Raw genomic sequence first — 16,202 nt, forward strand, 5'->3', positions numbered from 1 at the left:
TAGAGAGAAACATCCTAGATTTCAATTATGATGCTACTCCCCTATGCATCTCATACTACATAGGAGTATAGCATCACAATTGTTCATCCTAGGATAAAATGTCACTCTGAATGTGATATGACAGTCTATCCCTTAAGACTTTCACAAACTCTTTAACGAATCCCAAAATAGTTACATATATATAGGGTAGCGTTCAATAGTTAACTTTTTGGCAAAACATTTTTCAAAACATGAGTTAGAAGTTTTGGAATGGGATGATTTTTGGTGAGGATGATCTCTAGGGTGAGGAGATCATCCTCACCAAAAATCAGCCAATTCCAAAACTTCTAACCCATGTTTATAAGTTGAAAAATCATGGACCGTCTATTTTTTGTAAACTATTTTTGATGGGGTTAGAAGTTTTGGAATGGGCTGATTTTTGGTGATGATGATCTCCTCACTGTAGAGATCATCCTCACCAAAAATCAGCCCATTCCAAAACTTCTAACTCATGTTTTGAAAAATGTTTTGCCAAAAAGTTAGCCACTGAACGGGACCCATATATATATATATTTTGTTTCAAAAATAAAATGAAATAAAACATACAAGTGTGTGGAATGGACATCCGATTTCTTACCATGCAACGGCTCAACCCCAAAAAATAAAATAATACTTATCATCTCGTGATAACAGAAAGTAAATTTACCCTCGGATGTCTACTCGCCACCACACGCAAACAATGAGAGTCCACATTATCCTTTAAATAAAAACAAAGACATCGCATCTACACTGCAATCTTTCCGAATTTCAACTTTTAAACCATTTTTTTTCTTAACTCAACCAAATCTTTGTAAATTTTTTAATAAATTTAAATATCAACACTCATTTTATAAAAGAATTTGAAGATAATGACTAAAAATAGTCAAAGATAGTTTATATAGGTAATTCGGAGCAAAACCATTAAATGTTAGTTAAAGCTGGTGAAATTTTAGTTAAGTAATGAAAATGTGATTTTTCAAAGTTTTTCAAATTGAAAATGGGTTTTTGGAGATGAAAGTCTTAAATAAGAGATTTGACATCATGTAATTTTTAAAGCTTAATTCGAACGAAAAGTCAAAGAAGTCAGAAGTTGAAAATCTGACAAAAATGTCAAAAATCGCATTTTATTCTTGAACCCAAAAATAAGATTTTTACTTGTTGAGATTTTGATTTTTAAACTATTCCCATTGTTTCCTAAGGAGGAGTAACCCCATATTTTCATTAAATAATTTTAAAAACAGTTTTAAAGAAATTAAGGTGCTAAAAAGTATACAAGCTGGTAGGGAAAAAAATAGCACTGAACTACAATTTTCTACATTGGGTCGGGTGATCGAGGTAGTTTGGTTGATCGAACCCGAGAGTTATTGGGGAGATAGGTCGGTTGACCCAGGTAAAAGATCAATTGACTGAACCAAAGAGTTGTTCATTCTCAAGTTCTTCGTGGGGCGAAAGATGGGTCAATCAAGTTTTTTTGGTTGATCGAACGAAAGAGATTTATCATCCCTTTGGTGATTTTTCCTAAATTTATAAAAACTCTTCAAAAACAACTTTTCAAATTGATTTAACAAGAAAAATACACTAAACAAACAATTCTAAAAATATTTTTCTAATTAAAAATAAAACATACAAGATTTTAAAATCAAAAGCTACGATGCATTGAAAACTATGACTATTAGGAAGGTCTAGAAGTTTTCTACAATCGAAAACTCAATAAAAACATGAAAAAGATATAAAGATTCATATGGAGAATCAAATAATACATCTAAAAACATGATCTTTTAAAAATATATTTTATCTTAATTTTAATGAAAGTAACATTAGATTTTTAAAATTGAATATACAATGCAAATCAAAACGAAGACTGTTAGGAAAGTCCAAAAATTTTCTACTTCAGATTTAAAAGGCTAAAAACTCTACGAAGTACGCGGGAGATCGAGTTGGGTCGAAGGTTCTATGTTGTATGTTGTTGAAAATTTTAACTTATCTCCTTGAAGGTTGCGATGATCCGGTTGTCTTTCTCTTCTATGATGATATTCAACAGATCTTCTAAATCGATGAAAACCTAGGTCAAAGACGGTAAATGCTAGGATTTCAAAAATTCCAACTTTAAAAATTCTCTCATATTTATTGGCCTACAATTTCCTCGAGATACATGTTTAAAATTTTGGGGTGTTACCAAGGATGAAATGAAACGGACCGGATTCGGTTCACATACTTATTAATCTGTTCGGATCAGGTACATGTTTGAAAATTTTGGATGGGTATTGGAGTGGTACCGATCTATTGCCAGGCATACTATAGTAAATGAATATAAAATGACTTAAATACCCTTGTCTTTAAATAGTTTTAAAAATGTTTTTTTTTCTTTCTGAGGTCCATCGTCTTGGTAAAAAAAAAGACGTGCTGGAGTGACCTCAAGATTGCATCTCATATGTCACTTTCCTGACATAGAAGCGTGTTGGAATCATAGATGTTTTCACTGGTATCGATAAAAAGCATCTATGGTTCTTACACACTTCGCACTTCTACATCAAAGTACCAATTCCTTGCGACTTAATTTTCTTCTCAAAATATATAATCAACCATCTCGTGTAATTTTTTTTACCACCCCTTCAACGAGATTCTATCTATTATACAACTTTCAAAAATTAAATAAAAATTACACTCCCCTTAAAGCCTTAAATTTTGGTAATTTTTACTTTTAAAGTTGAAGAGCAATATAGGATTTTTGGATGGAAAAATAAAGAGAGATACAAGCAGGAAAAGTGGGTTTTAGGAATAGTAAAGATGAAACAGAAATGTTTTAGAGAAAAAAAGAAGATTTATATAGTCTTCATAACAATAGTAAAAATTAAATAACACAAATTATGAGCCACGTGTTATGAAATACGTAGGGTTCCTCCAAAACTTCGAATTAAGCAAGCCGCTTCAAAGGGTCGGTCAATGGGCTAATGGACCCACAAGAGAGCGGCTCTTGTGGCAAATCATCTCACAAAAATATCGATCGATGACTTATAATCATTGGATTTGATTATTTTCATCGTGATTCATTTTTTTATTGGTGACCCAAGGAGAATACCCACACTGGTAAGACTATAACTACCTTGTGTTCCCATTTTAATCAGGGGAGTTTGTAATTACTCAGTTTCATCGTGATTCCTTATAATACCATTGGTAGATACTAGGCAGGCGTTTGGATTGGTTCCAAAGAAAGCTATTTTTGTTTTGATGTGGACTTGGAAGCATTTGAATATGGGATTCCAAGTCCCTGTAAGAATTGGAGATTCATTTTTAAAGAGGCATCTTTAAAGTTGCTTCGAGTGATAATCTAACTACCCCACGTGGTAAACTCAATCGACTACATGACGTGACAAGTTTGGGAATCGTAGATCTGCACTCCTCGGGATAAATGGTTCCCTCGAGATATAATTTTTATGGGAAAGTGCAGCCATGTATCCCGAGGAGAGCATATCTATTGTTCCCAAACTTGTCACTTCAAGGAAGTCAATTGAGTTTGCCAGATGGGGTAGTCAGATTATCACAATTCAAAAAATAATCATGGAAAATTGGATTCAATTGTACAATAAAACTTTGGAAAATATCAAAAAGAAAGTTGGTTTTAGTTTTGGGGAGTAAGGGAAGCGAAAATATAACATTCGGGGAAGTGGGCAGTGTTGGATTTTGTAAAAACTGAATTAGAAAACTTCTGTTTATTTTTATTGATTGGGAGTAACTTTATACATTACTTACTACTCATGGCATAATTCCCTAAGTAGTTACAACTTCTCGTTCTAACGTGTTCTAAAGGGAAGATGTCTTTTTCAACCAACTCCAAAGGCATCGTTTTTGTTTTGACTATGGGCACCCCATTTTTTAACACCTCTTTATCACACACCTCTTTAGGAAACAATGGGAATTCCTTATTGTTTATATATTAGAGTTGATCCAAGAGGATCAATGCAGTTCACTTCTGATTTATTCTCAAGTAAATAGTGTGAGATTCTTGAGTTTAAAAACATTCAATCGATTATAATTTAATTATCTATTATTTATGAGACATATTAAAAGAGAATATCAAATATTTTTGGATTCGTTATAAATAGAAATTGAAGTGCTATCCTATCTGTTATAGATCATTGTATCTTAGGAGACAGACGTACGTCTACGAATTGTTGACACTGGAGGAAGGGAGAAATCTATCTTAAGGACATCACATTCAACCTAAAACTTTGATCTTAATTTGTTTCTACAAATCAATAAATTCTTTTAATTTTCTATTTTTTTCTCTCTTAATATTTAATTTGGATTTGACTTAACTTCTCATGATTTATTTTTTTAATAAAGCTGATTTGCACCCAATAGAAAGATCATTTTTTAGCAATGTAAAAAAATAATTTTCCTCCAATGATGGAAAATGACTTTGGGTGAGAAAACGAATTATAGGGGGAATTATATACTTGAAGGTTGCATTTTCAAACGAAATCATTTCCCCGTCTTTGTTCCAATGCAACCATGCATGCCTTAAGGAATTTATAATTGTTTAGAACAAAGTTTTCTTGAGGAAAAAATGATTTGCAAATGTAAGAGTGTGCACACATAGAAAAAATAATAATTATTGATAAAACCATTTTTCACCTTAGTAGGGAAATACTCTTTGACTCAACTCCCGATGAAACAATTTGTGTGGTCTTTAATTTTTGAGTCATACTAGAGTTACAGTGTTTCACACATTGGTGTGCACAAAACCATAGGTGCTTCTCACTCGTATCTCGATGAAAAGTATCCACATCAACAATGTGTGAAACGATGTCAATTTCAATGTTACTTCAACATTTTCCTTAATTTTTTTTCCATTCTTCAAATTTTCTTAGGACCTTCCTTTACATTGTCTTCTTCTAGGATTTTCTTCTATTCTTTTTATCTTCTTTTATACTTGTTAGTCTTCTTTTAGATTTGATTCCTCAGATAAAGCACTAGAATAAGATACTAAGATTGAGATATTTAACATGTGTTTATCCTTACTTAATGTTCATTTTATAATTGTATTAATTGGGATGTTTTCTAAGAAAAAAGTTGGTCTGGCAATAGAAGTTGCATGAAAAAGAAAATACTCCAGTAACCAAAACCAAATAAACCAAATATATAAACCAAAATGTAAAAGAATTTTTTTTTTTTTTTGCTTTTAAGAGCAAAATTCCAATTCATAAAACCAATGAAATAGATAATTCACTTGTACAAAAGACACTTGACAAAATAAAGTTAAAGACATATCACGGCAAATGAAAGTAAGTCCAATACATATTTTTTCAAATTCATTGGGGCACACAATTTATGTAGAAAATCAAGTTGGTGAACTCTGTGATAGAAAACCTTTCCCACATGGTTTTAATGATGGCAAATGGATGACTCAGTACATGTGACTATGTTCAAGGGACCGAGAATTGGAATCAGGACCATTTAGAACCAATTATAACTCAAATCGAGTAATCTCAAGTGAAGCCATGTGAAGTTTGATCAAGGTCGGATCCAAGGTGATCCCACCCATCTAACAAGAATCAGAAAACCACTTCATTGGGTGGTTTGAAGGGAAGAGAGACCTAAGGCAAGGGGATCCCTTGTCTCCTTACTTGATTGTGCTCGTCATTGAAATTCTCAATCCTTTGTTCCAAGAAAGGGTCAAGAATAAGTAGTTCGATTTTCATCATAGATGCAAGAAACTAGAGATCACCCACCTTTGCTTTGATGGTGACCTTCTCATCTTCTTCAAGGGCAACGTGAAGAGTGTGAAGGCTATCCATTATATTCTTAAGGGCTCAAGTTTCGACTTTGATCAAAGATGGGCAGTGGTGCATTACAACTGGTAGAAAAGGCCACCTTCTCGAGATCTCGCAAATGATTAATCAGGTTTCTATACACACCCGTGAATTGGATAGGGTGATTTGGAAACTTAATGGGAAGTTCACTGTAGGCAGAGTTGTGCTTACTACTTCCTCTTCTTTAGCAAGAAAGTTAGGCTCACTTGGTTTGGAACAAGACCAGGATCCCTAGGCATATTTTCATTGTTTGACTTGCCTTAAAAGGTAGACTCAAGACCCTTAAAAAGCTTAAGGAGTGGGAGCTTAGGGATGATGCGATTTATAGGCTATGTAGAGGTCACAAGGACACAAATCGTTTCTTTAGCCATTGTCCCTTTTTGAGAGGTATTTGGGCAGGCATTCTTCATAGGTGCCTTATGCACAAAGCCCCTAGCAATTGGGATGAGTAAATGACATAGGCTGCTACCAACTTTAAAGGTCATTTGGTTGTTCATAGAATTAAACAAATGACCTTTTGTGTGTTCATCTACCATGTTTGGAAAGAAAGTTGCAATCGTATTTACCAAAGCAATCACAAGAATACAACCCTAGTTCTTCGTAGCATTTTGGAAGATATCTAGTTCAGATTAGAGGATGACATCGACAATATTGAAGACTCGAACTTCAATAGATCGTTTATGAATGCTTGGGATTTTCAAACTTCCATCTCCCATAGTAGAATAATTTTTTGTTCGTGGCCCAAGCTTTAACCTGGTTTGTGCACTATCAATGTTAATGGTGCTCTCACTGCCTTGAGATAAGGCTTTGGCGTTATCATTTGAGACAATGAGGGAAGTGTGAAGGCTGCCCTTGTTGGTTTTGACAATACGATATCAGTGTTACATCATGAGTTGCAAGGTATCCTCGAAGGGATCATGTTAGCAACAACCATTAACCTCATGAGAATCACTATGCAATCCGACTCAAGAGTTGCAGTTAACATTCTCAACGACCTTTGGAGCAACCCTCAAAATGTCTACTATTTGATCCTATCGATTAGGAGCCTTTTCTAAGCTTTCAGGAGGTTTCTTTGACCCGCATCTACAGAGAAGCCAACAAAGCTACTGACATGTTTTGGATTGTAATTCATTCACTATTGATATATTGTCTATGCTTGCTCGTGATATGAGTAGTATGTGTTATATGAGGTTGTAATTTGTTTAGATTTGCCTTAACCTAGATAATCTTTCAAAAAAAAAAAAGTCAAATTCAAGTTGGATTGCATGGAAATTGAGTCAATACTAATTCCATATTAGAATATATTGCATATGTAGTAATTTATTAATGTTTGTCGATGTACCCCAAATCACATTAACTACATATACAACTACTACTCAGACAACTACTACTCGAATATATATTAGAGTAGTAGCTGTATATGTAGTAATTTATTAATGTGTTTAGATATACACCGAACCGTATTGATAAACTACTACATACACAAACTATACATTAATATTCAATACTCCCAAATGTCAAATTCTTGTTGATATAGTTATGAAAAAACAAACGAAATGATCAAAGACAAGAGTAGTGCTGGAGTGACCTCAAGTTGGAATCTCATATTGCACTTCTTGACGTGAAAGTGTAAGGGAACCATTGATGCTTACGATAAAAAGCATCTATGGCTCTTGTCCATTTTCATGTCAAGAAGTGCGATATGAGGTTCCAGCATGAGGTCACTTCAGCATTATTCCAAAGAGAATTGAATTCTAAACTAATTGATGCCAAGTGATGTACTCATCCATTCTACACGTTATGGTCTTTTGACCATTCTTTGGGCATAAATGAAATCTTATTCCTAAGTTTTGAAAGAAAATTACGTGGTGATGCATCTATCTGGTGCAGCAGCGTACCGATCATCTCAAATGAATTACTATTTTATTTAATATTTAATATTTAATATGTAATATAATAATAAGGCAAATAAAAGAAAGAAAAGAAGAGTTAGCTTGCGTAGAATGTGCGACCAGCAACTCTTCTGCCACTGCAAATGTGATGTCATATTAGCTTAAATTTGCACATTGATATACCCATAAAGAAAGCAAAATCTATTTATGGAAATGACATGAATCAGTGGACCCAAAATTGTTTCCATGAATTGATAAAAACATTCGTTCACTGTTAATGATCAAATCTAACGGTTAAGAATCATCTATCAAGAAGTGGGTCAAACATTCTTACGTTACTTCATTAAAGAGCGTGCAATAAGACCGTATTTGGCACACTAACACAGGAGACATATATCATCGATCAACACCAAAAAATCCCAATGTTTTTATTGTTACGTTTTATATACCTATAAAAGCAATTAATGCCAAAATTAGAAAAGCGCGTCCCAATTACCAACCAAACGAAGCTTCGTCCCATCTCAATATTACTCGAACTCGCTTTATCCTCTTTCCTCGCCTATAAAATCCCCCTACGTTGTTTTCCTCTCTTTCAAGTTTCGAACTTTTTTTTTTTGGGTTCTTTCGATCGAGAGCGATTCTTCTGGGGAAACTGAGAATATGAGTTACTACAATCAACAACAGCCCCCGGTTGGTGTTCCTCCTCCTCAAGGTACCGTTCCAATCCAGATTCTTTTAGTAGTTTTTTTGTTTTTTGTTCGATCTGGAAATCTTTTTATTCTTGGAATTATTTTGGGTTGTTAGGTTAACATTGGGTTCTTTTTTGTTTTGTAAATTAGATAAGATCGATGGTTAGCGTTTTGATCTTGTTTTTTTTTTTGTTTGATTTGATTAGGTTATCCTCCTGAAGGGTATCCGAAGGACGCGTATCCTCCTCAGGGATACCCTCCACAAGGTTACCCTCCTCAGGGATACCCTCCGCAAGGCTACCCTCCACAAGGCTACCCTCAATATGCCCAGCCACCACCACAACAGCAGCAACAGAGCAGCGGTTTCATGGAAGGATGGTAATCTCTCTCTCTCTCTCTCTCTCTCTGTAAATTTGTAATTTTCATCGAGATCCGGAAATCTCGACGGATCTGGATCGGGTCACCATCAGCTGAGCTGGCTGAATCACGCGCACCGTAACTAACGGGGGTGCGCTTTTCGTGTCGGTGGTGGGTCCCGATACAGAACATCACGCGGTTTATTAAGTCTGTAAAGGTTGAACCCAAGGGTGTTTTGGGAAATTTGATCCGAAAATAGACAAACCTACGAGAGATAACCCTTATTTCTATTACAAGCCGGTGTTGGGAATGAAGGACATTACCGTAATTTCCTTAAATTGACTGGGTCAATGTTAAAATAGGCGTGTAAAATAAATGGAATAAGAATATTTATTTATGGATTTTGTTAAAGTGCAATGAATAGTTAAATCCACTTTAGAAATTGGAGTATAAGGGTATTTTGGTAAAAATAATTTTTTCAAGGTCATTTTTGACACAAAATTCAATTTTCAAAGTATATTTATTGCACTTTAACGTGTACCTTAAGTCGTTAACAGGACCCTTTATTTGTGAGAGTTACTATTGCCGCACCAACTCTTACTAACACGTGTACCATTCTTTGATGATTTACATAGGAATTTACGTGGCATTAGTAAAAGTTGATTTGGGACGGGCCCGGAGGGTTTTATATATGAGCTCTCTTATTTATTTATTAAATAATGGATCTTAAATACTAGAAAGATGTAAGGCTCGATTGAAATTTAGTTTGGGATTAAATAATTATATTTGTGCAGTTTGGCCGCTCTTTGCTGTTGCTGTCTTCTTGATGCGTGTTTCTGAGATTGATACAAAGGAAAGACTCCCAACTCCCAGCTTGAATTGAAGATTGAAGATTTTAGTGTTTTTTTTTTTTTTTTTTAATTGATGATTTGAAGTTTTAATTGAAATTTTAGTATCGTACATTTGGAATATATCACAATTTGGGGATTCCTATTATTTGTGATTTAGTTTCTTTATTTGCTTAAAAATGGGGTGGTGGTGGATGACAGAGTGGATTCGATTCATATAAAAAAATTATAAGTGTGTTTGCTTTTTGTTTATTAATGGGTTTTAGTGTGATTAAGTGGGTGCTTTCCAGGCAAGTTGACAGCCTTTTAAAGTATTATTAAAATATTTAGGTCATTCGGAACCCTTCTAAGACATTCTTCCAAAACATACGATGTTTCGGGTTTAATCTCAGACATTCACATTCTTGCTTGTCTCGAAACAAACATTCTGAAATGGTAAAAAAAAAAAAATTAAATCATGGTTGGTGGGATGGAGGAGGATCATCTGATTTTTGAGAAAGGAAATGAAGTAATATGTGTGAATGGTTAAGAACTCAATAATGAAAATTTAAGAGAGATTTTATTGATACACCAAGTTTTGCTAATGCCACTCCAATTCATATGCAGATAATAAAGAATTATTAGCAGACATCGATCTGACTATGGAAGTTCTCAAATTTTTAATTGTTTCCTTTAAATTCTAGAGAACTTGGGAGGGTAGGCGTGGACAACCAGAAGAGAAGAGAAACTTGTATGCTTAATTTGTTGTACAAGTTGTATAATCCTTCAATTACGATCTTATATTTCACTTAAGATCACACCTCATTCATTGCATCTTTACATCAAATCCTGGTCCTATTTTTTTCTATGCTTCAAAATACTTCTTTTATCCTTTCTTGGAAGTTGAAAGTTGTCTCTTCTTAGGAGAGGGATCTTATCAAGTATAATTTCTTTTGCAATTTGTTGGGTCAAATCATATTGAGAGAAAGGAATAATTAGGTCTTTAATTTAATCAAATATTATTTACTACCTTTTTCTGTTTTTGAGATTTCTTGTCTTGCTTTGAAAATCCTTAGGATCCGTCGACTGTTTTCTCGTAAGTTTTGTTTTTGCCCCTTTCGTTGGTTGTAGGTTAGCCAATCTATTGTAGGTCAGCCAATCGATCACTTTTTATTTTCTTTCTAATTGAGTGCAGATTTATCAAGAAAAAAAATAAAAAATCTGGACTTGTATGGTAGAGGCAAACAACATTTTAAAAAAATATAGGTTAGAAGTTTCAGATTGAGTTGATTTTTTGTAAAGATGATCTTTATGATGAGAAGATCAACCTCACAAAAAAAATCAACCCAATCTTAACTTTCTAACCCCATCAAAAGTGATTTAAGTGGACTATCGAATTTTTACCAATAATTTATAAATTATTTTTGATGGATTTAGAAGTTTCAGATTGGGCTAATTTTTTGTGAGGATGATCTTCTCTTTATAGAGATCATCCTCACAAATAATAATAAATAAATCAGTTCAATCCAAAACTTCTATGCATATTTTGAAAAATGTTTGTTTTTACATATGTTTTTACTTAATGTCCCTTGAACACCCCCTCCTCATATATATATATATATATATATATATATGGGTCGGGTTCCTGCAACACACATTGCGACACACATATAGACAACGTGTTTGTCTTATGTGGGCAAAAATGTTTGGAATGGGCTGATTTTTTGAGAGGATGATCTCTGTGATGAGGGGATCATCCTGGCAAAAAATCATCCCATTCCAAAACTTGTAACCCCATCAAAATTGATTTACAAAAATTGGACGGTCTATAATTTTTCAACAAAAATTGGACGGTCTAGAAGTTTCATAATGAGCTGATTTTTGGCAAGGATGATCTCCTCACCACAGAGATCATCCTCACAAAAAATCAGCCCATTCTAAACATTTTTGCCCATATAAGACAAAACGCGTTGTCTATACGTGTGTTGAAATGGTTGTCGTTTGAACCTGACCCTATATATATTACTACTATAGAAAGAAAGTGAGCCTCACACGCTCCTTTCTGTAAGAGAATAACAAAATCTAGATCTGCAAGCAGTTCTCTGTAAGTAAATCCCTATCAAAGAAGAGAATCCGACTACCTTTTGAGTGCTCATGGGATTTTATTTTTTTTACTAGATAAACCTTTTGAGAAAAAAAATGAAACATCCTGAACAAGGCGAATATTTTATCATTTCCTACTCAATAAGATATGAATTATGTCATTTACTAATAGAATCCCTACTCAATAGAATCTAAATTCTGTCATTCATTTACTTTTCTCTTCTCTAACAACAGAGAGTTTCTACACAACTTAGGAAGCAAAATGATGTCTCTACTATGGTCTCTGGTGCAGTCTGAGTTTTTTTTAAATAGGTAAAAAATTACTCTCAAGCACCTAGCCACATTACTCTCAAGCTGTACAAAATGGATCCCACTAAAAAAATAAAGTCCTCTAGAACTCGTGGAAGTGATCACACATGTACGAGTTTCTAGTGCATTGTCAGCAACCTTCAAGAGTCCACGCCAATGATCCTTAAAGATCACCTATTGGGGTTGAAGCTCCCAAGGAGTGTAGCTCCACACCTACACCTCCTTTTGGATAGTCGTTAGTGACATTCACCTCAATGTGGATGAATCCTTCATATACAGCCCTTTCATGCCAATGCATCCTGCTGAATGAGAATACAGTGAGGAAGTAAATAACAGAAGAGCATCAATGTTCTAGTGATATTGAAACTCTCTTGTCAAAGAAATCACTCTTCACATACCAGAAAGGCATCCGAGTCAAATTCCAAAGTTCAAATGCTTTTCTTATGTGCATATATAATGTAATATAATAAAAATTAATATTATTATATTATAAATGAAGCAAAATGGCACGTCACTTGGTTCCACTTTATTGAAAAAGTAGGCCCTCATTTGTTAGAAATGTTCCTGGGGCACTCACAACTCCTATGAAGGAGATAAAAAGATTAGGGAACATAGAATCGAACTTTCCTGGCCTTAGGAGGACCCTTCCAGTTGAAGTTGGGACACATATGCCTTAACTGGCACCCAAAAAAATAATAAGAATTCAAGGAAACAACCCACAAATTGATATTTAATTATTGATCAGCCAACTTCATAGATTAATCCTCCAATGAGCTACATGAAGATGAAGAAGAAACTAGGCCGACCAGAAAAGGTTCCGACCGAAAGCAACCATGAAACAGTTCAGAAGAATTAAGAACACTGGAAGACCTCAGATTTTGTTAAATAACTGATGAATGCCACCACCCATACATCACAAGATGGTAAACTAGAAAGAACCATATGGTGCTGCCACCATCATGAACCCGTGACATTTTGTACCCAAAACAAACGTCCTACCAAGCTGCGCTACATCCTTTCAATTGGCCTACAGTGTCATTGTAGAGAATCCCCGTTTTGTTTTCCACATCGTTATTTCCTCCATTGATATACAATTCTTTTTTATCTTGCCATTTCTTTTTTTTGTCGGGTCAGATTGGGGCAGCGAGGGAGGCACCTCTCGGATGGACCATTGCCCAAAATATCCCACTGCTTTCTTATATCTGAAAACTGGATGCCTGAAGAAAACGATGCTAAAGTGTACGAACTATTGACGAATTAGCATAATTTTGGACTATAAACATTTATATATTTTAGACAATAAAAGGAATTGTTGGCTAAAGATATGTTATACTCTCTTCTTTTGATTCTTAAAAGTAATTTATTAAGAAGGAAAACCGATATACAAGTGGAGCACTTGAAGAGATTTCAAACAAGAAAAAAGTCATGTGGTAGATACACATGATGTCTTTGTGAAAGTCACCTATATACCTTCAACAACAAGATTCCTCAAATTAGAACCTTAGAGATCTCAAGGTCCTAAAGAAGAGAAAGAACCTTAACTTTACTTGAGTCCCACTGCCCTAACTTCAACACATAGGATTTCTTTCTTTATGTATATATTTTCAATTTAGGCTTGAGGTTTAACCCTTGGCTTTAGTACAATACAAATGATAATGACATAAATAATTTATATAAAATTGTCTTTGTAAACCAAGTAGTCGTGTATGCGTATATAAAGGATTCATTTGCATTAACGAACAATTGATGGATGCAATCCAGTAACTTCATAGTTTAAAATCATTAACAATAAACTATGCCAAGTATCTGAATTTGGTAACATGAATCCTATTCAGCTATTCAATTCTACCAAGAGCCATATCTTTTGTTATGGTTGTATCATAACTAATAAATAACACAACATGTGTAAGATATCAATTACTTTTGCAGAGGAATTAGTTCAAGAATTGAAATTTCGAGGTGCCTTGCATAATGCCTACAAGAAAGGGAATCAGAAAAAGGAAATATTTGTGTATATGTTACAATGGCAAGCATTGTCTGACCCTTATTTTTTTTTTCCCAATTGACAGTCAATATGGTATCTCAATGGCCGATGACTTATTCGGATTGGCTAATAGAAAATAATATCTAAACACCAAACATGGATTTGTATACAAGCATCTATGTAAAGTAGAATAATCGCATATTTTATGTGAAAAAAGGTCTCAAACTTGATATCAGTGTTCGAAAAAAATAGCGAAGCTGGAGTACATTTTTTTCTTTTCAACTCTTAGCCTCCTTAAATTCCTCAAAGCAAGAACATGTTGTGATTGTAAGCTTTAAAACTCCATTAAAGTAAAATCCTAATCAAATTTGTTGGGTTTGGTGATATAAAATCACCATTCTTTTGTTTCTTAGGGTTGATGGTTTTGTCCAAGGGTATTTTGGGTAATGTCAATTCATTAGCTTATGGGAAACAAAAAGGGTCTCTAGATGGTTGTTAGTTTCCATAAAAGGGGGTTTTCTCATTGGTAAAGATTGTGAAGAAAGATGGGTCTCTATGTATGTATTTTTTCTTCTCTTGTAAAACCTAGAAGCTCAAGATACTTGAGGGTGATCCATACATTGTTGTTGCGGGTTTGTGACAACGGAAGTGGGATCGATTTCTTGTTTGGGTTCTCAGTAGAGTTGGGTGTAGAGATTTGATGGGTTTCACTTGAGAATTGAAGGTAAGTGTAAACCTTCATTCTTGTAATTTGTTCATTGAATAGTGAATTTTTACTTGTTGGCTTGCCTATGGATGTAGTCCCATTGTGGGTGAACCATATATATCTCGTGTTATGGTTGTATTATTTTTTTTACTTTCTTTATTATTACTTGCATTTGCTTTGCAACACATTTCTTAAGATTTGATTGTTGAAATTGGTTCATTTGTTGGAGGAGATTAATTTCGAAAATCAGGTTTCTGTGTGTTGCTTGGGATCTAGCCACAAAAAATTATCAAGGCAAAGACCCTTTGAACCAATTCACGGTCAAAGGGTTGTTCCTTCTCATTTATGGGGCCGATGAGAACGATACATTGGGGATTTGTCTTAGAATATTTCTATTTGTGACCTTCTACTATCTCAATTGAGCTCGATTTTTCAATCAACAAAGACTAGCTTGAGACCAAGACTTATAATTACGATCCGATTAACAACATGATAAGTTTGAGATCGGAAATAAACAAAATTAAGATGCAACAACATTGAGACTCGTATAAACGTAAAAACACATCATAACTAAATAATAAGCATTATGAGATTTCACAAACGAAGCAAATTTGAGCAGATTTTGATGTATTAAATGAGATTTAGTAGAGATTTTATTACCCTTCTTTGGAGGTGTTCTTCGAGGATTCTCGAAACGATACGATTTCACCATGTTTGAAATCCACCAAGGCATCTGCAGAGAGCGATCTCAATGAAGAAGACAGACACAAAAGAGCTGAGCAAAGAACAAGAGCAGAGTTGAAGTTCCTTCGCAGTCGCATGATCTTATAAAGAGAGAGACAAGGCAATTTGTGTCTGATGTGGGACTAAACTCAACATGCCCTCACACGTGTGGGTTGGACTGGGCCAAATCACGTGGAGATATGAATTGGATGACATGTGTATTTATGTGGTGGTAACTCCAACCATGCTACCCATAAAGTCCTACATATAAATTTTTAAATATTTTTTTATTTAATTTAGGGTGTAAATAAGTAAAAGTTGGGGTGCCCAACAACAACAATAATAAAAACATGTAAAAGTTACTGCGGCAACAACAACACTAATTTAGGTTGTAAATAATTAAAAGTTGATGCATGGTATTAAAATTTGTTCGAGACCGAGACATACCGCCCGAGTTAACTCGGTATCGGGATTGAACGAGACCAACTCACGTCCAGTTATCATGAGATAAGCGAGATGTCTCGGACAAGATTTTGCAAAATCTCGTCCGAGACAAACGATACCTAACAACAATGAATAAATCGCGAGAGAAAATTGAGGGAGAGTAGCAATTTTTGGTATCAAATCTACCCAGACCCAACTTTTTTTTTTTTAAAAGGTCTTACGTTGGAGTCAAAAAATTTGGAGTCCATTACTTATTTCAACAATTGGGAGCTCATGGGTATACGGAAGGCTATTACGTTGGAGTTGCTCCAAGGGCACACGATAAAGTGCAATAAAT

General features: G+C 34.5%; 1 long non-coding RNA gene across 2 annotated transcripts; it reads left to right on the plus strand.

The window, feature by feature from the left end:
• Positions 1–8,275: 8,275 nt before the first annotated feature.
• On the plus strand, positions 8,276–9,869 carry LOC147407009 (uncharacterized). Of its 2 annotated transcripts, none has more exons than XR_015176675.1 (3): positions 8,276–8,435; positions 8,619–8,790; positions 9,564–9,869. It is a non-coding gene; the product is annotated as an uncharacterized LOC147407009 (long non-coding RNA). The 2 variants fall into 2 exon arrangements; XR_015176676.1 differs by lacking the exon at positions 9,564–9,869 and adding an exon at positions 9,405–9,562.
• Positions 9,870–16,202: the final 6,333 nt, after the last annotated feature.

The sequence above is a fragment of the Akebia trifoliata genome, chromosome 3 (assembly GCF_017979445.1).
Source record: "Akebia trifoliata isolate Shusen 1 chromosome 3, ASM1797944v1, whole genome shotgun sequence".
In the NCBI taxonomy this organism is placed as follows: domain Eukaryota; kingdom Viridiplantae; phylum Streptophyta; class Magnoliopsida; order Ranunculales; family Lardizabalaceae; genus Akebia; species Akebia trifoliata.